The sequence below is a fragment of the Tenrec ecaudatus genome, chromosome 2 (assembly GCF_050624435.1).
Source record: "Tenrec ecaudatus isolate mTenEca1 chromosome 2, mTenEca1.hap1, whole genome shotgun sequence".
Lineage (NCBI taxonomy): Eukaryota > Metazoa > Chordata > Mammalia > Afrosoricida > Tenrecidae > Tenrec > Tenrec ecaudatus.
Window position 1 is genome coordinate 289,496,834 of NC_134531.1, and position 22,084 is coordinate 289,518,917.

The window sequence follows — 22,084 nt, forward strand, 5'->3', positions numbered from 1 at the left end:
GAGAACACCTTCAGAGTTGGGATCCGACTCAATATTTGATTCAGACACAGCTGAGGGGACAAAAAATGGACATATGAGGTTAAATGTAAAAGTGTCACAATAGGTTCCCATTGTGTTAATTTTGAGTTTCGGGAAATATCTATATGAAGTCACAGTGCTGCATACATCCCTCTCAAATACCTCTCCCACGTTTTCTCAAACTTCACAATTTCACTCCAATAAATAGAACCTTCCATTTGACAGGAACAATTGGTATCTCAACATTTATTCAGTCCTAAAATTATGTCATGTAAACTCTGAATACTCTAAATTACAGCTACGTGAGAAGAAGAAAAACATTGCATTACCAATACCTGTATTACCATTTGTTAATTTATGTCCTTAATATTTATCTCTAAGTCTTCACCTATCCTCATTCTCACATAAAACATACATATAATTACGCTCCCTCTCCTTCTCCATATCTGCAGTAAAACATCCTTGAACCTCTATGAATTTTACCCATGTCATTTAAGTATATGCTGTACAGTGTAAAGAAGTTAGAAAAGTGACAGCACACCTATCTCGGTCCTCTGCCCAGGTCCATGCTGTGTCACACTAGACAAATCATACCGCATTTTTCTTCTGTACGATGGAGAAATTGCCCTATTCGACTACCCTGAGTCTTCTATCCTCTAACCGTCTCTCTCTGGACTCCATCATTAAAAGACCACATCTCCACCATGTTCCTCCCAGCCATTTTCCCCTCCAGAAAATGCACATACTTACGATGTGAAGGCAGCTCTGTGCCCCGTGGCTGCCATGTGGAAACATATTAAACAGACATTTGTAGCAGGCTTCATCACCAAGTGTCACTTCACGGATAGTGAGGAAGGAGGCCTTGGGCTCGATGACATCACAGTGCAGTCGATCCAGGTATGGTGGAAGGATCTTTGCCCCGTGTTTCCTGCTGTAAGTGCCTATGTTTTGTGGCAAACAATCTTGGATCTTTTGCCAAGTAATTTGCAGAACATCTTCAGGAGTTGTCAGATTGCAGAATAGGGTCACATTTTCCCCCAGTTTAGCAATTTCATGATCATAGTGCTTTATCTTATGAAATGAATCTGGAAAAGGAACAGCTCATATTGGCAAAGAGAAATGAATTCTCACACTAACCTGCACTTACCTATATCATACCACTTCTCTCTCTCGGTGTGTGCTAAGTATCATTTGTTTCTTTTATTCTCCGGTATAAAATGAACTCGATAATATTTACTGCCACTGAATACTTTGGCTCTAAAACTATTTCTAGCATACAAGTTAATCAAGAAATATTTATTCAATGAGTTAATGGGAATACATATCAACCAGCCCAGGAAAATTATTGTTCATAAAAAAGTTATTGTGGTAGATAGTAATTTATAATAAAATTAAATAAATCAAATGAAGGAGTTGCTAATTATAGACATGGTAAAATGATTAATATAAGATGTAATTTACACAAGGTAGCTATGTCAGCCTGGGTAGAGTAGAGAAACAAGTTCATAGAAACTCATATGTGTATAAGAAAGGGATATATATTTATACATGAGAGCAATTGAATAATGAGAAAACATCCCAATCCAGGCCAGATCATCAGTCCATAAGTTCTCGATTAGCCCATGTGTCTGATAACAATTTATAAATTCCTCTTCAGACTCACTCAACATATGCAATGAAGCCAAATTCCAGGAAATTGCAGGCCAGTGGGGGAAAACTCTTGTAGATCCAGTGGCAGCTTAAGAATCCTAGTGAGGGCACGTGTCTCCACATGGCTCCGTCAACTCAGGGCTCTAGGGTAGCTCCATGTGTCTTGTCAGTTGCAAAGTCTCCCACGGAGTGAGCGTGTGTCCCGCCTCCCATGAAGTATTTGCCTCTTTCGTGTCTCCAAATGAGTTCATCAAGCTGTGATCTGACTGATAGGCTAAATTCCACCCTTTCACTCTTAAGTCTCAAATTGACATCAGACTATGTACCTAGCACAGTAGCCAAGAATTACCTAGGTTTGTTCTTCAAGATCATAGATGCCATCATATGATCTATGAGAGCGCATTAAGACTGGCCATTGTTTCAATGGAGACTGAGTGACTTACATATTTCAGAAGACTTCCATTTCATACTTGGGAGAAACTATATGCAGTGAAGAATGGCATCTAACTAGGTTATCCCCTAATAAGAATTCAACAAGAACTATACAATAAGTCCATTACGTCAATGCATGTTTGCTGGTGGGTGCACAAATAAATAGGTATTTTACATGCACATTCAAATTCTTGCAATATACAAATCCTAAGTGAACATGGTATGGCAAATCCTCACCTAAGTCGCAATAACAATTTCTTTTAAAAAATATAATTAAAAATATTAAAACTTTTAAAAACATTATATTTAGATGGAATAATTTTCAGGAGAAAAACATTTTCACTGATTGAGCAAAAAAAGGTGGCATGATAACATAATCATATTTTAATGGCGTAATAAAATTAAAAACTGAGGACAAGAGAGAATTAAATTTGAGAGATGAAGGAGTTTTCAGAGGGCTGGCAGCCATATCTAGGATTATTTGTCAGTTCAGTGTGTTGGGAGAATAGTCTGTCTCTAAAATTACCATTAATCATTTGATTAGATTTCTTTCCTTTGAGATCAGAATTTTTTTTTGATAAGGAGGTTGGCAATTGGGTCTCTTTCCCTCATCCCAAAAGTCACCCTGCCCTTCTGAAGGCACAGCAACTTTCTCTATCTCTGGCTCATGCACTCCATGCACAAGGTCAACCCCATTAGGTCGTGATTAATATTATAATATCAATTACTGTACCCTTTGGGAATGGATCTCTTGGTATTTTATCACTAATCAGAAAGTGTATGCCTATAAAATGAATCTAGTGGCTAGAAGAGAAGAAATGTTTTTTCTGAATTTGCAGAGTGCGCCTGAACAAGCGATGGCCTTCCTAACAGGGTCGTCAGATAAGGAGTACTCTGCTTTTCCCTTGGAATCCCACATGTCCACCCCCTCGGTTTATGATATCCAAACTTCAGCACTGAGTCCCCTCCTTTATCGTGCACCCAATGTTTTCAGGGGCTCCCACAGGAGTGCTTGGAAATATTTTTCCCTCATAAGGAGACTTTGTGTGAACTTGGTTCTTGATAAATCCTATTCCATTTATCACCCTCATGATTTCTCTAAGTAACAGCAGGCTGTGAACAGGTCAGTGAGCAGCGTGATGATCCTTCTGATCCAAAGGATCCTTCTCTGTCTGATCTGTTTTATTACGTGTTTTGTGAGCCTGAGACATTTTTAACTATATGCCAAGTGAGAGATCAAAGAACAAAGTAATAAAGTGACAGATGCAATTGAAAACTTGTAGCTGTTAGGTGCACAGTCAATTTCTACTCACTGGGATGTTCTGCCCAATAGAACGCAGCCCTACTGGTCCCTGAACGCCCCTCACAGTTGTTCCTTTGAGTCAAGCCCTTGTGACAATCTCTGTATCAAAGTCTGAAGAAAATGCACATAATCGCCAGAGATCTCTTTGCCCCATGTTCCCAAATCTACCTGAAAGCACCTGAGAGGGAAATCAACAAGGGAACTCACCAGATCCTTGTATGCAGCTGCAGAGCACAAGGGCCTGAAGAACCAAGTGGAGCGAGAATTCCATGAAACTGGATGAGAGCATCATCACCAACACCTGGCGCCTTTCTTTCCCGATGAGGAAGTTGCATTTCCCACGTGGAGTCATTCACTAACGGTCTGAGGTGGGGGAATAATAGCTCAACATTTGCTGTCTTCTGGGCTCAACTTCTAAATCTGGGTGGAATCTCACGTCTCTCCATTTTTCTTAACTCTCACACGATGATACACAAGCCCTGAGAATTTACCTGCCGGCCTGTAAAAAAAAATAAGTTCATCTTTGGGATTTTACTACCTCCTAACCAATCGTTTGGGCCTATGCATACTATGCAGATAATCTTGATCAAACTAACTTATGCATATTTAGGGAGGTGAAATGAAAAGACTACTGTCAGAGAATGGATGTGAAGTTTCCACAACATGTATTTCATGGCATTTTACTCATAATATAAAGCTCTCCTGTGATAACTGAACTATAAAAATTAAATCTGACTTTTCTGTAAAAGCATTAAACACTTCCAAATGCAATATGATTCGCATTACAATGGAATAAAAAATGGACATATATGAACGTCTTCTCATTTTAAAGTCATATGCTCAATGTATTTGAAAAGCAGAGAAGGGATCACTGTAGACCGCTGACAATTGAAGGACTTTGGCCAACTTTCTCCCGTAATCTGGCTACTAGTCTCCAGCATCTCATAAATACAAAGTAACATATTCTATATATCTTCTTCCTAGAAGTTTCTCTAGAACATCTTCCTGCTGCATTTCTAAAAGATCCGTGCTCATTCTGTCAGGTCAAAGCATGCTTCCATGCAATCCCTGTGATAGAATTTCCCCTGTATTTCCATCATTCCTATTGACATGAGTACTCTCTGAAGACTGTGTGTCTTCTGCTGTGCAGGTTAGAAGTGATCTTGATCCAGAGTCTTTCAGAGCTACACTTAATGAGGAAAAAGTAGATTAAAAATAAATTACTGAAGTCAGGGGAAGTCTCAGGACAAAGACAGTTTCATAAAGTGCACTTGGTCTCGCTGGGGCAGGATCGGTTTCACTCTCAGACCACCATGCTCATAGCTTCACACCCACACATGAGAGGACTTCAAACAATTCATGGCATATGTAATTAAAAATAAGGTAATTTCCCCCTAAATATGAATCCCCTTGAATATATATAATAATATATACCATATATACTTGAGTATAAGACGAGATTTTCAGCACATTTTAAGGCAGTGTTTTCATGGTAAATTAGGTGCCTCCACAAATATTCAGGTTGGCATATACTCGAGTATTTACGGTATGCTCACAGAAGACACGTAAGTAATATTCTAGGTAGTTGACTCGTCCTTCCTTGTCATTCATAAATTCCTGTAATACATATTTCTATCTCAAATTTCACCCTGAACACCTGTCCCGGAGGAAGGAAAGCCTCTGTCGCCGTGGATGTCTGTCTATCTACCACACAGTCATCTCCACGCTGCTCTAGCTGCTGGAAGACTTCTTCTTCAGCCTCAAGGACCAATCACCTTTCAACTCATGCCTCAAGACCGGAAGACCTGCTTGAGAGCTCTTATGTTTGATAACGAGAGACAGAGAGTAAAATCAGTTCCCAAAAGGAAAAGGATCTGATCCTTTTATCACCTCAGAGGGAAGATTTGTTTCAAATAAAGCAATTCTAGGAAAAGATGCCTAGCAGCCTCCCTCCTCTGAGCCATTTAATATCAGTACTGTGGTTTTGAGGGACAGGGTATTTTACTGAAGGAAAAACCTAGCCACTAAATTTTTGTCTGCATGGAAGTCCTGATCACGTGCTAGAGCTTTAAAGAATGACTGTGAACCTAGCAAAGGCCCCTAATGGGTCAAGGTCCATTATTCAGAAAATCATAAAATGTGATATAAATGTTTCCTCAGACTCTGCTGTGAATACCCACACTCTTTCAGATAAGGCAAATCATGGGGGATATAATTACATCCTAAGTCTACTTAAATACTTCATCCATCCATCCATCCATCCATCCATCCATCCATCCATCCATCCATCCATCCGTCATCTATTTACCATGTTGCCTCTATTTCACATGGAAATCTAGGCTCTAGCAAAACCTGTAAAGGGAAAACAAGAATGCGTTGGATTTTACTCTTGTAATAATATCTGTACTTTAAGGAAAGGGAGGATGTAGAGGCATGCCAGGAGATAAGGTTTTATCTTATTGTCTGACACTTTAGTAAACAATGCCTCATAAGCAAAGCACACTAATGGAAGCAAGAAAATGAGGATGAAAGCCTTGCGATGATATATGCAAATAGGAGTATTTTTATTTTGTGTAGGTTTTCCCTCCAGTTTTAGAAGAGTAATTAAAGATTTTACTGCCTGAAAACAAGCACATTGGTCTGTACACAAGGAGGCTGCCTGTTGATGGTAGCTGAGTTCAAGGACTCAGAATGGCTGGAGTTTGGGCATATGTATGCATATATCTCTATCTGCATATAGATAGAGATAGATAGAGGTACACTAGGTTTGTGAGAGAGGATAAATCGTTTAACCACTCAGAGACATACGATCAGATAATTGTACTAGTCCCTGTGCTTTTAAAAGGATAAGTCCTTCCATGAAAAAGCACTAAATAAATATTGACAACCACACTCAGAGAATTTAGCAGGTCCCTCCCAACACTCCAGGATCACAGCAGGAGATTGTGGCCCCTCCACACCACCCACTCCTCAAATCTGCTCACCGCATCTTCAGCTCCATTCCTAGGATCAGGCACTGAGAGACGTCAACCTTGGCTTTTTAAGGGGCTGAGAGTGTGCAATCTGAGAATCTCAGAATCTTGGCAGTGGCCCTGTGCTGACTGCCCAAGGGACAGCAGCCTGATATGGCCCCTCCCAGTCTGGAGCCTGTGCGGCTTGCAGCCCCTGGAGCGGATGCCAGGTGTGGAGTTCCCCGTGTGTTTAGAACAACATTTATAACTGACCTTTGCTTGTGGGCAGAAGAGGAAGGAAATGGGGGCTGGGAGGGTGAATTCTTTAAATGAGGGGCTGATCCTCAGAGCAGCGGGGAACTACAAAGGGAGCCCTCAAATAGTGTGCATGATCTGACAACAGCAGAGTTTCTATTACTTTCTCCCATTTATATAATTTAAATACCAGTCACTTAAAAGAAAACAAATCTTTATTTATTACTTGTATCCAGTCAAATGAGATCTTTGAGCAATCTGCTCTGCAAAGACCTGGCCTTTCCTGCTCTTACCTTTCCCTTCAACTTGCACTACTGGGGCTGACTCTATTTCCGCACATTCAAGACTTCTTGTCGCTCTGGCTGCATACTGGTTAGGAGTTCAGTTGTGATCCCAAAGGTCGAGAGTTGGAAGCCACCAGCCTCTCGGTGGGAGAAAGACAGAGCTTGCTACTGCCATGGAGAGTTAGGGTCTGGGAAAACCACCGCTCTACCCTGTCCAATAGGGTGTGTACATGGCAGTGAGGCTTTGTATAGTTCTTTGAAAAACAACAAGAAAGCCATCAGTAAAATATCTACCTCGTGAAGTCTTTTCTGTTTTCTTACAACAATCTTCTCGGTTTGGGTTTGGACCCCTAACTAGGGGGGTCTGTGGCCTAAGCACTGGGCAGCTCACAGCAGGGTGGAGTGGTACAAACCCACCAGCCTTTCACATAGAGAGAAATGGAGGCTGCCGGCTATTGCTCTCTCCTAGGGAGTTGCTAGGAGTCACCATGCACTTGAGGGCAGTGGATGGAGCTCTTCTTCTCTGAGGACCCATGGTGCTCTCTCACTTTTCCAGGCTGCACAGCGCAGCACGGTGGGCTGTCCAGCATGGGCGAGTAGGGCACACTTTGGATCAGCCTGCTGAGGTGGAAATACAAGGAAATGATGGAGATTTTAATTTCTACCTAGTATTTTATCTCCTCAAGACGGTCATTTTCTTCCACATGCTGCTGTGTCGGATAAGTGACACCAACAGCTGTTTGGCTCCTTTCATTTTAGTCATGGGTATTATTCACACATTTAAGCCATGGGAAGGTTTTAGAGAGCTCATGTCAATCCACAGGCAGCCAGCAGGTGCATGTGTGAGCTATTATTGGAACAAGTCTGTGTGTTCTTATATTACTCTTCCTCGCTGTTATGCAATGTGACCTTTCGTTAAGTACATGGATTCTCAGGTTGCAGATAGAGTATATATAGCACCAAACCCATGATCTCCTGGCAAAAACAACATAAAAATTACTGGCATTAAAAAGATTTCAACATATAGGACTAATAAATAATATAATTATGAAACACTAAAAGTTCAGGCAACATCCAAGCACGCAGACTGGGCTGTGGCAGGTATGGTCTTCAGTGATGGTAAGCCACACATTGGTCCTGAGGTCAGAGGACCACCACTGTCCAGCTCCTTTGTGTGGCCAGGAAACCACCTGCTCAGAGTTAATGGAGGTTCTGACCCAAATTCCAGACCCTCCTTACCCTCAGCTCCCAATAATTTCCTAATTTTTATTCTCAGTAGCTCATTAGAACACCACTGGAAAAATATGTTCCCTCAAACCCAATCTTGCCTGGGGTCCTCTAGGGTCCCTTAGCGACACAATGCCCTCCGAGTGTCATTTCTTATCAGTAAGTTGGCCTGTTCTGTAGCTGGCTGAGCAGAGAAGACCTCCTCTAGTAGGCTGGACCACACCAAGTCCTTTTGTAAGGTGAACCCAGTGGGAGGTAACCACGCCTCACAGCAAGACCAATTCAGCCTGGGCCCACAACCATCTCTCTCTCTCTCTCACACACACACACACACACGCGCTGGCAAACACTCAAATGACATAAATCACATGTTTCACAGAGTGCATAGTGGATAGTAAGTGAGGCCAACCTGGGTCCATAATTTCTCTGAAGAATGCTATCATTATTTGTAATGTATGCTTTACAAGGGCCACCTATTGAACAAGGAATGCCTGGTCCATTAAGATATATTGAGATAGTGGATCAGCCCCTTAACCACTCCTATTCCCTGCAGGCTCTCTCCAAAGGTCACTTTTACTTTACTTTCAAAGCCCTCCCTTCCACTCACTCAGTCACCTCCTCAGAGAGTGTCACGCCCTATTGCAGAGGAGTCTTCTGAGAAGAGGAAAATGAAGGACTGTCCGTAATCAAATCACTGCTGTACTTAGAACCACATGCGCGAGAACATGGGAAACGCACATTGATGGGACTCATGAAGTGCTAGAGGGGACACGGCTTACAGAGCCCACTTAGAAACATTACAACAACACTAAGAAGGTTAAATAAACCCTCAAACCAAGATGAAATCTGTACAACAACCTGGAGAGTGAGACGGCCTGTCTGTCTGGAGAGCCAGTAATCCCGACGGGTGGGAATTGGGGGAGGAAAAGCTTTGTGGAATAACAGTTCCCAAGGAGGGCAGCTAGAATGAGTTCCACAACAACAACATTAAAATATCAGCCTCCTCCAGCAGAGAATTCAGGATTCAAGAGGTTTGAAGTAAGACTTCTGAGGACATTCCATGTTGGACATGGAAATTCCAAAATATATCTCAATGTAGTTTTGGATGCAAGAAGATAATGAATGAATATTTTTAAAAACATTGAATTAAATTAACTGAGTTGCATTTTGTTTTTATCATGTTGCTACCTTAAAATATATAACTAGAACATTTTTTCAATATAGGAAATGTTTACGTGTGTTAAGTATGTGATTTGAATAACCAGAGAGGGAACACGTCCATGTAACTAGAACCAGCACCTTAGCCCAGCCTTCCCTTTAAGCCCACACTTCTGCAGTGGGTAATAACGCCCCCACTTTAACAGTATAGCCTCAACTTCCTGTCTTACTCCTGGATTACACTGTGTCTTCATTCAGCACACCCTCCTATGTGTCTAGTTTCTTGCATTCAAGAGGAAATTTGAAGCATTTATTCATCTTGTTGCATGTGATATAGTTCATTCAATATTCATTTCTATATATACATGTAATTCATGGCATTTATTTGTATGTATATTATATTCATTACAATTTATATCTTTATTGATTTTTAAATAGATAGTTGCTTTGATTTTAGTGTGTAGTCATTTTTAATTGCAAACATCTTTGAATGTGTCTTTTGCTGAACACATGTAAGAGAAATTATTAGCTTGTGTTGGATTTCTGCCAATGTAGCTTCTCTTACTCTTTGGTTTTAAAATCTTTCCCTATTCCTTTTCTTTCAAGTGTGTTTCTTTTACATGATATTTCACTGGCCTTTTTTTTTTCTTTCAAAGTCTCCTAGGATTCATGAGGAAATAATTAAAAAACAAAACAAAGTAATAAAAATATTCTCAGAAAAGGGAGATGATTTCAAGGAGTTTAGGAAGTAAAAATACCAGTAAGTTTGGAGACAGCTTGTGTCAGTCTGGATACTTTAAAGAAAAAAATTCACAGAATTTCATATGTATAAGAGAGAGTTCTATATAAAGGGTAAGTGCACATCAAGGAAAGAGCCCAACCCAGTGCTGCCCAGCCTACAAGTACTACATTCACCATATGTCTGACATCAATCTACAAAGTCCTCTTCCATTTGGCAAAACACACACAGTGATGCTGACTGCAGAAGAAAAGCTGAATCAGTGAACATGTAAGCGTCTCAGCACTGCAGGGGTCTCCACATGGTCTGCTCCAGCACCCAGGGCTGCATTAGGGTAAGTCCATGTGGCTTCTCCTCAAGGATGTCTTGCAGGAATGAGCCTTGCAAGCTGAAGCAGGGAACGAGCTAAAGTAGCTGCAACCTGGTCCAACCATCACTAAGAAAGAGACCCTAGAACTAGAAGGGTGAGGCTCCTGAGCCATTTATCCCTCTGCCCTTCAATTAACCCCACATGTGTTTATCGGACATGTTGGCACAATAAGCTTTAACCACTTCACTGCTAATTAAATCAATTTTACAATTCTGATTAACGTGATTGAACTTTGGAATTATATGACATAGGTATTAACTCCCAAATAACAACAAATTAAAAGGGGAAAAAACATAGATCCAGAACTGGGTTTGGGATCACACTAAATCTTAGCTCCAGTTTAAGAGCATTTCATTCTTGCTTCCTAGCCCCGTTTGATATTCACCCTCAGGAAGGGAACACAGGCAATATGTGTGCTATTGAAAAATGCAGCAAAGTATTGAGATGGTGCCCAGCTATTAGATTAAATAGCATATGGGGTCTTAAAGTCTTGTCTCCAAAAAACAGCATCTAAGTGAGATGTCCACTAAGTGCACATGGAAGAAGCACACCTTCATCATTCAGCAATGGATTGTAAGTCATATAATCCAAAGTCGAAGGAGGGATTAGTATCAGAGCCTCAATTGTGAGAATCTAATGTGTGCATGTGATAGATGACCGTGGGAGTCCAAGACTCATTTATGCAGCTATCAAGGAAATAAACCTCTGGAGAAGTCCCCCTATCTAAAATTGAGGGAAGGAAGAAAAGGGAGGACTCAACAGAGGGCTCAGGAGAGAGGATTTTAGAAGAACAAAGACATAAATCTGACTTGAAGAGTTAAAACTTTTCAGATCACCTATGATGCAAGCTGGACTTGATCTGGTTTTCAAAATTGAATGTATTTTTGTTTTCTATTGTATTTCTGGGTTTTTGTTTATTTATATTCTGTGCGTCTCAGAGGGGTTATGTCACCCTCTTGAAGTGGTGTTGTATGCTTTTCTGTTTTTCTGTATATAAAACCCAGGTTGATGAACTTATAGAGACAGCATGTAGAATAAGGGTTTGGGGGGAAGAGGGATTAGTTACAATGGTTTCAGTAAAAGGGATGTGATGTCAAGGGGTTTATATAGAAAAAGAATGTCTGAAACTGATTGTGGTAGCAATTGTACAATTCTATTTGATATGATTGTACTATGGAATGATAAATATATTCAATCCCAATTAATCAAAAAGAGTAGTATACACATTGTCACAATCAGTTCTGGTGCTCCACCACCAGATTCATTGATTGCTTCCCAATTCCGCAAACCTCCACCCACCCCAAACCTGCTGCACCATTGCATCAGTAATTGCTTCAACGCATTCACTCCTTTGTATTAGAATGAAGTCTTGTACATGCTACCATGTGGGTGAGACTTAAAAGCATTAAGCTTAGTGAAAAAGTCGGTCGCAAAGGAGACAAATCAGATGGCCTCATTTATATTTTAAAAATGAAAACAGGTAAATGTGTAGAGACCAAAGCTTTCTTGGTGGTTACCAAGAATGTGCAGGTAGGACAAAGGGGGCCATTGCTTATGGATTACTCTCTTTCCACTCAGAGTGATAATGAAGCACATTGCTTGAAGGGAGGGTTGCATAGCCGATTAAAAAGTTGGAATGACAAAAGTTGTGTAGTGGACATATTCATAATTTTAAAAGAAGAAAAAAGAGTAGCTAATGAGGCTGCTTAAGTCCAATCAAACAGCCCATGGGATTTGGTTCTTGATTTGGAGTTTGAGGTCACGGTTTCATGGGGCATGTCAGTTAGTTGGCATAATGCAGTGCTTAATGCCCATACTCTGTCTCCCACTCTGTCCCGTAATGCCTGCGGTCTTGAAAGCTTGCAAGTGGGCCACCAACATGTCACAATAAGTTTCTTTGCATGGTATAACCAAAGAAAGCATCCAAAATAAGAGGATGAAATGGAATGTGTGGCTCATTTTATTGAACATTACAATATTACAATAATTTTAGCACATTACAGTATTCTAAGGAGGAATCTTGATTAAAGGAGAGGGAATACAGAACATAATTTCAAGTTCTTATGATCCTAGACTTTCTGGAACCAGGGAGCTTGGAAGAACCCCTGAAACTGCTTTGAGATCATCTTTTAACATGAAACCAAGAGTATCTCCTGACATCTCCTAGTGTCTGCCTTTTAAGCATGATGCCATTTAAGAATTATCTATGTGGGATCAGTTTTACAACAGTAACCCTAGAATGTGACAAGAATCTTAGAGAGAGGTAAATTTTTGTTAACGGACAGTAAAAACTAAGAAAGGAACATGAGAATGGTTACACAAAGTATAGAATATGGCCAATATCACAGAATTGCATATTTAGAACTGTTGATGTGTGTGTGTTTTTCTATGTATATTTTCCACAACAATGAAATAAGCAAATTGTAAAAAAATAAATCAAACAACGTGTGTTAGTTAGTCCAGGTACACTTGAAAAACAAATTCATAGACACTCATATGTGTATCAGAAAGAGCTTTATAAACACGATCATTTGAATATAGATGAAACATCCCAGTCAATTCCAGATCAAGTCTAGAAGTCTAATATTAGTTCATGTGTCTGATATCAATCTGTAAAGTACTCCTCAGACTCACGAAACACATGCAATGAAGCTGAATGCAAGATCACAGGCCAGTGGGTGGGAAGTCTTGTAGATCCAGTGGCATTGTAAGCATCTCAGCACTGACCGGGGTCTCCACGTAGTTCATCCATCTCAGGGTACTAGTGTAGCTCCTTGTGTGTTGTCAACTGCAATGTTTCCCAGAGAGTGAGCCTGTGTCCACCTTTAGAGAGCTATTTATCTTCTCAGCACATCCAAATGAGGTCATCAATCTATGACCTGATTGACGGGCTAGACTCCACCCCTTCACTCAATCCTCTCAGACTGAAATCAGATTGTGTAACTACCACAACATTCCTTTGTCAGTTCGACACTTTCACACATCTTTATCCTTATGGAATTCTCAAGCAAACAATAATAAAATCATATCTGTTCTAATAGGATAAAACTAAAATGCATACAATTCTATATGTGCCTCCCTCATTTGAATTAAACATTCCATAAGTGAACAACACAACACTATTGTATGCCTAAAAATTTCAGTTAAGTAACACCTTAATCCTATAATCCTATGAACACATTCCAGCACCTAACTACCACACAAAGTAACAACAACGACAAAATATTCTCAATCATGTAAGCCTCAGAAAGCTAATATATTGTATTGAGAATTTGCTTTAAGAAGTGTTTTGGGAAGAAGTATTGCAGTAGAAACAGGAAACAATGGTTCAGAAGAGACTGTAAGACACATAGAATGGATGAATCATACATAAAGCTGTTAGCTCATGTATGATGATAAATAATGGTGTAGGTCAATTCTACATGTGTACAAATCATTAAAACTTCAACATTAATTTTAATGTTATTCTAATTAATAGGAGAAGATATCTCTGTGAACCTGATGTGTATGAAGACTGCATAATACCCCAAACTAAAACTCTTGGGTCAAAAAAATTAAATGATTAAATGCTTCTGTTTATTTAATGAGATAACTGAGAAATTTAATGTAATGATACCAAATGGAGAGGGTGAACCAATATGAAGCATATAAAAATAGATTTGAAAAGCTTATCAAATACATTAAATTGGAATTTAATCAAATAGTCACATCAATCGGAAATCAGATGGCAATGTGTAAATAAGAACATCACGTACGGGAAATCAGAATGATTAAAAATATATCAAAACATGCTCATATTTCTTAATAATCAGAAGAATGCAAAATCAAGCAGTCATATACTTGTTGATAGAAGTAGGATTCATAGGCATGAATAGTAACATTCAGAAACATGAAAATTATTTAAACTCAGGAAATTGAATTCCAAAATTGAAAAATCTTTGTATCCACTATTTCTAAAATGTTTGTTTCTATTACCAAATACATAATTCCATGTGGAATGTTAATTAACATTTAAATTGAAATGTACAAACACCCCAAATTTAAGAGTCAATTCCGTTGCGCAGTGACCCTACAGGATAGAGTAGACCTGCTCTTATGGGGTTCCCAGGGCTGTTACCCTTCACAGAAGGAGATTGTTAGATCTCAATCCCAGAGTGGATGGCGGATTGGATCTGTTGAACAGGTAATCAGCTGAGAACTTTCCCCCCTCTGCCAGGAGGTGACCTTTGGAAATGTACTATGGCCACAAAGTCAAGTGGCTGATCAGTTCATGTTTGTGGAAATAGAATCTTCACTCAGTAATGAATTCAGAAGGCATTTTCTTCTCTGCTCTTGAATACTGCCTCTTCTTTGACCTAGAGAAATAACAAGATGGTTTATATAGCTCAACGACTTAGTCCCTCTAATGGTGCTAAAGTATGCTGTGTATGAGTTGCATTTTTTTTCAGTTGAATATCTATTGAAAGGCACAATGAAACCATTTGCTATTGAGTTTGTTTCAATTCATGGTGACCCCACGTGTTTCAGAGTAAAACTGGGCTCCCTAGTATTGTAAACAGCTGTGATCTTTCAGTGGAGTGCCCAGCCAGTCTTTGTAGGCACCCCAGGATGGATTTGCACCCCAACTATTCAGTCAGTGTTTGAGCACTTAAGCGTCTGTGCTACCCAGGGAATCGTTTCAAAGATATAATTCATAATAAAAATACCCCAATTATGAAATTTGTATGTGGTAATCACTCTCTAATAATGAGAGCCATAGGTTATGTCTTGTGCTCCTTGGAAACATACTACACTTTCAGCTTGACATTATCTGCTGACTATATTCCATATAAATATATTTCATATCTTCCTTTTAGTGTCAAATAGATATTCCAAAACTAACTCTTCATAATTGAAGACTGGATATTTCTTTTTTTTAAATCTTTTTATTGGGGTTCATAAGGCTCTTATCACAATCTGTACATACATCAATTGAGCAAAGCACTCATCATTCTCATAATTCACTTTCCACTTGGGTTCCTGGAATTAGCTCAGTTTCCCTTTTTTCCCCCGTCCCCCTCCCTCCCCGATCCCACCCCTGGTCCCTTGATAGTTTAAAATAATTATTATATCTTATCTTACACTCCCTGGCGTCTCCCCTCACCCGCCTCCCCATTGCCCATCTCCCAGAGAGGAGTTTACACATAGATCTCCGAGATCGGTTCTCCCTTTGTACACCCCCTTCCCTCCTGGTGTCACCACTCCCACCGCTGGTATTGAGGGGTTCATCTGTCCTAGATTCCCTGTGTTTCCAGATCCCTTCTGCACCGCTGTACATCCTCTGGTATAACCAGGTCCGCAAGGTAGAATTGGGGTCATGATAATTGGGAGGGGAGGAAGCGTTCAGGAACTAGAGGAAGGTTTTTAGTTTCATTGTTGCTACACTGAACCCTGAGTGACTCATCTCCTCCCCACTACCCCTCTGGAAGGGATGTCCAGCTGTCTACAGATGGGCATTGGGTCCCCATCATGCACTCCCCCTCTTTCACGGTGATGTGATTCTCACCACCACCCCACCTTTGTTGTTGGAGACCTGGTCTCCTCTGCCCTTCACGATCACCTATGTTGGTGTGCTGCTTCCGTGTGGGCTTGGTTGCTTCTGGGCTAGATGGCCGCTTGTTTGCTTTCAAGCCTTTAAGTCCCCAGATGCTATATCTCTCAGTAGCCGGACACCATCAGCCTTCTTTACCACACTTGCTTATGCACACTTTTGTCTTCAGCGATTATGTGAGGAAGGTGATCACACAATGATTGTTTTTGTTCCTTGGTGTCTGCTACATGGTCCATTGAACACCTTGTATTCTGTTAGGCCGTGTGCTTCTTCTCTGTGGGCTTTGTTGCTTCTGAGCTAGATGGCTGCTTATTTGCCTTCAAGCCTTTAAGACTACAGATGCTATATCTTTTTGATAGCCGGGCACCATCAGCTTTCTTCACCACGTTTGCTTACACACACGTCTGTCTTCAGTGATCATGTCTGGAAGGTGGGTATCCTGCAATGACTGTTTAGCAGGGCGAGGTGCTATTGTATTGGGGGATTATGCATGAGGAGGCCCAATGTCCATCTGCTACCCTACTACTGAACCTATAAATATATGCACATAAGTCTATTGCCCCCATAATCATAAATATATTTACATATGTACATGTCTGTATTTAGGCTTCTCTGTATGCACGTTGCCTCCTACTCCTTTCCTCTATTACCTTTCGCTTTCCTCCCATCCCATTACCATGTTTAGCCTTCATTCTGTATTCAGTAGTTCCTCTCAGTTACCTTGCTCTTGGTCACTCCCTACCAGTCCTCCCCTCCCCTCCCTCCTCTGGTTTTGAACCACTCTCTGTTCCCTTGTCCCTGTGTTGGGCAACACCTCCTCCCTTCCCCTACCTCCCACGCTCTCATGTTCCTCCAGGACCGTTGGTCCTATTGTTTTCTTCTCTCATTATTTGTCCAGCCTATCTTGTCTAGGTGGACAGGATGTTTCTTCCTAAGTTTTTCTCCCTCTGTAAAACACCCCTTCATCTAATGACACAAAATGAAAATCCCTGAGATGCTTGGAAACAATTGGCCCATAGAACTTATGGACCACCGGAGCCTCGGCCTCCAGCACCGTATGTGTAGAAGGACTCGATGGTGCCTGGTTTCTCCTCTGTAAGGAAGAACAAGCAGAGTCCTGAAGAGAGTGGTAGAATATGGTGGAACTGAGTTCTCACCTGTCAATATGATAGCGTCTGGTGGAACCCCCAAGAAAACAGCCCTTAGTCTGAAACTTACCTCAGTACAGTGTGACAATAACAAATAACCCCGTAATGATGTTTCTATTTCCTCATTACAGACTCAATATTGGCATGTCACCCACTGGAAGAACAACCAGTGGGTGAAGACATGTGGGACAGAGCTGTCATGGTAGCCAAGACCAGAGGGGCTCATTAGAATGCTCCTCCTGGAGGAAACAGGAAACTCTAAAAAATACTGTGTTCCAGGAGTCAGTAGCAATCACTTCCATTGTCAAGAATTTAGTATCCCCATTCAACCCATGTCTTTGGCCTTTGAAATGAAAAAAACAGGGAAGTCTGGAATCATGATAGTAGATTTTCATAAGGCTAAATAAGTAGATCTCAAATTATAGCTGGGAAGGCAGGCGTAGTTTCACTAGTGGAGTAAGTTAGGTAATCTCTCAGTGCTAGAAGGCAACCATTAATTTGGCTAATACCTTTATTCACTTGGGGGTTTAAATGACCACAAAAAGAATTCTGCCCTCAAATACCAAAGCTGAAAATACCCGCTTGCACCGTCCAATCTCTCTCTCTGCTGTTGAGTCAGTGCAGAGTCATAGGGCCATCACAGAGCAGTTGGACTTGTCCACAGTGCGACTGACAGATAATCCTTTACAGGAGTTGAAAACACCATCTTTCTCCCGAGGAGCTTGGTTTTGATATGAGGACCTTGGGGATTGCAGCCCAATGTATAACCAATGTGAATAGTTACAGAAACTCTCTAGCATGTTGTGGTGTCATGATTGCGTCTTTAGGAAACTTCACCACCTGTCCTTTCTACAACAAGCCACACAGATTCACTGCATTGATGACATTGTACTGACTGTGCCTCAATAAGTAGTATAAATAACTCTGAACTTACTGGTGAGACATTCACATGCTAGATAGAAATTAAACAAATAAAAATGCAGGCAGCTTCCATCTCAGTAAAATTTCGAGGAGTCTAGTGATTGGGCAAGTCAAGGTAGTCCTACAAGAGTAAAAAATGAATTATTGAACCTGGTCCTTCCCAGACCTATAAAGTAGAATGCCTGCTGAACCTCTTTGGATTTGGGATGCAGCTTATCACTTATATGGGTGCACTACACAGGCCTTTTAATCAAGTCACTCAAAAAGGTGCTAGTTTTGAGTGACACCCAGAATCAAGAAGACTCTACAGTTTCAAGGTTCCATGTAAATCACTATCCCACATGGGCCACATGGTCCTGTTCATCTGTGGCGGTTATACAATTCCTATCAACTTGAGTGAAGGGGTGGAGGCTAGCCTATCAATCAAGCCACAAAGGTAACACCAACCAGGAGGATTCTTGGAGCTTCCTCTTTTTGTCCTGGGAGGAGGACACAATCACTCTGTGCCACACATTTGTTATGACAAGCCACAAGGGGACACACTGACATTGATGGCATTCAGTGTCCTGGAGCTGGAGAATCCAGGTGATGACCCATGACAGTGCTGAAATACCTACACTACCATTGTTTCCACAAGATTGTCCACCCACTAGACTGTATCTTATTACATTCTGCATCATTTGTACGCAGGTGTATAAGAAAGATCTTTATATAAAACAGCAATTGAAGCTTAAAAAAATATCCCAGCCCAGTCAAGATCAAGTATATAAGTCCAATATTAGCCCATATGTCTGATACCAATCTATGAATTAATCGTCAAAATCATGAAGCACGTGCAATGACGCCAGTGCGGAAGATCACAGGCCAGTGGGCGGAAAATCTTATGGATCCAGTGGTGGTAAAGGCATCTCAGTGCTGACAAGGATCTCCAAGTGGGCCCTTCAAAGCCAGGGCTCTAGCATAGCTTCATGTGTCTTGTCAGCAAACATCTCTTACAGGGAGTGAGTCTCAAATTGACAGCAGATTATATAACTACTACAGGAGTGTCTCTGGATTTGTTTAACTAGTGAACATGGACTAACTCATGTTGGTACCAGTAGTGGGGTCCTAGAGGAACAAATCATGAAGATGGAATATGAATGCTTGGCTAACCTCTGCCTCCTGATAGTGTTTCTTCTTGGGCTAGCCAAAGGTCACATATGGCCATGTAGCTTACAGAGTTGGTTTCCAGAAAGAATATAGGAATTTAAAATTTTCATAATTTTGTTTGGTTGTTGTCTATGGTTATTCATGTTTGAAATGGTGAAAATGAATATGATTAATGTATATTTTGTGTTGAGGAAGTGAAATCGCCCCTTAAATTTCTGAAAGACCATGCTGTATAGTAAAAATGACTGACAGAAGGACAAAATGCCTGACAGATGTTCTGGCCCTGGCATGAAGCAGGGCAGTGAGACACTAGAGAGCATATTTCGTGTCAATGAAATAGTTTACAAAAGGATTAAGAAAAGATAAATTAGAATTGAACTTGACTATTTTAAGAATTAAGTTTAAGATCTGGTTGTACTAGATTTATACTTTTTTCTTCTGCCTATTGTTATTGATATAATGATTAATAGAAATGTTTTTTGGGAAGTACTGAGAGTGTGAATACTTGAAACAGCTAACTGTTTAAGTCACCGATTTGAATCCTTAAATGGATGTAAGACACACCTGCAAGGAAGGCTCTGAAAAGCTAAGCCCCACCCAGGGTCTTGAGTGCATAGGACATTCGAAGGTGAAGAAACTTGACTAGGGAACTGTGGACAGATTGAATGTTTTAAAAAAGGAACTCTTGGGCGTTTAGAATTTTGAACAAGTGGCTTGTTCCTGAGGCTGGAAATCGTTGGAGCCTTAAAGGAATTCTTTTTTTTAACATTGTATTAGGGGCTCATACAACTCTTATCACTATCCATACATATACATACATCAATTGTATAAAGCACATCTGCACATTCCCTTCACCAATCATTCTCAGAGCATTTGCTCTCCAGTTAAGCCCTTTGCATCAGGTCCTCTTTTTTACCCCCTCCCTCCCCATTCCCTCCTCTCTCATGTGCCCTTGGTAATTTATACATTGTTATTTTGTCATATCTTGCCCTATCCGGAGTCTCCCTCCCCCCGCCCCCCCTTCTCTGCCGTCCATCTCCCAGGAAGGAAGTCACATGTGGATCCTTGTAATCAGTTCCCCCTTTCCAACCCACTCACCCTACACTCTCCCAGCATCGCCCCTCACACCCTTGATCCTGAAGGTATCATCCACCCTGGATTCCCTGTGCCTCCAGCCCCCATATGCACCAGTGTACAACCTCTGCCCTATCCAGTCCTGCAAGGTAGAATTCGGATCATGGTAGATGGGGGGAAGGAGCATCCAGGATCTGGGGGAAAGCTGTGTTCTTCATCGGTACTACCTCGCACCCTGACTGACCCATCTCCTGTCGTAACCCCTCTATGAGGGGATCTCCAGTGGCCGGCACTTGGGTCTTGGGTCTCCACTCTGCACTTCCCCCTTCATTCAATATGATATATATATATATATATATATATATATATATATATATATATATATATATATATATATATATATACACACATACACATATATACATACATATATATATATTTGCATGATGCCTTATACCTGGTCCCTTTGGCACCTCGTGATCGCACTGGCTGGTGTGCTTCTTCCATGTGGGCTTTATTGCTTCTGAGCTAGATGGCCACTGGTTCACCTTCAAGCCTTTAAGACCCCAGACACTATCTCTTTTGATAGCCGGGCACCATCAACTTTCTTCGCCACATTTGCTTATGCACCCATTTGTCTTCAGCGATTCTATCATAGAGGTGTGCAGCCAATGACATGATTTTTTGTTCTTTGATGCCTGATAACTGATCCCTTTGGGACCACTCGATCACACAGACTGGTGTGTTCTTCCATGTGGGCTTTGTTCCTTCTGAGCTAGATGGCCGCTTGTTTATCTTCAAGCCTTTAAGACCCCAGTCACCCTCTCTTTTGTTAGCCGGGCACCATCAGCTTTCTTCACCACATTTACTTGTTCACCTACTTTGGCTTCAGCAGTTGTGTCGGGAGAGTGAGCATCATAGAGTTCCAATTTAATAAAAGAAAGTATTCATACATTGAGGGAGTGCCCAAGGTCCTTCCGCCACCTTAATACTTAACCTGTAAATATAGACACATAAATCTATTTCCCCATCCTCCTATATGTATTTGCATGTACATGTCTTTGTCCAGACCTCCATAAATGCCCTTTGACTCCTAGCTCTTTCCTCCATCTCCCTTGACTTTCCTCCTGCCCCACTACCATGCTTCGTCCCCACCTGGGCTACAGCTATACCTCTTCTCTACACAACCTTACCCTTGATCATTCCCCATCAGGCCTGCCACTCCCCCCTCTCTACCATTTTGGGTCCTATGTTGTTCCCTTGTCCTTGTGTTTGTTAACACCACTTCCTTACCCCCCCTAACCCCCCCACCCCAAACCCCCCCGGAACTGTTGGTCCCATTGTTTTTCCTCCAGATAGTTCATCCAGCCTGTCCTATTCAGACAGACCTGTGGAGACACTAACATGCATGAAAACAGGACAGAAGAAAACCTAACAACAGTATACAACCAGACAACAAAGCAACAAAAACAAATCACTGACAAAGAACTAAACAAACACTTCACAAAAGAAAAGCTTGTAGTTAGTTCAAGGATCATTTGTTGGCCTCTAAAGGAATTCTTAAAGGGATTCTCTGTTCTAGGACTGAACCGTTCAGGAGAGTCTTCAGGCAGGCTGACATGGTTGCTAATGACCACCTGGATCCACTTGGTCAGTGGAAATGAGAGAAACAGAGCAATAATGAGAAAGGTTGTGTCTGGCCACTGACACTGATAGACCTGGTCACAGGGACTAGATGGAGGCTAAGATAAGAGTGGGTTGATTAGTGTGCAGTTTGTGACCTAACACAGGAGGGTGAGAATTATTCAGAATTTG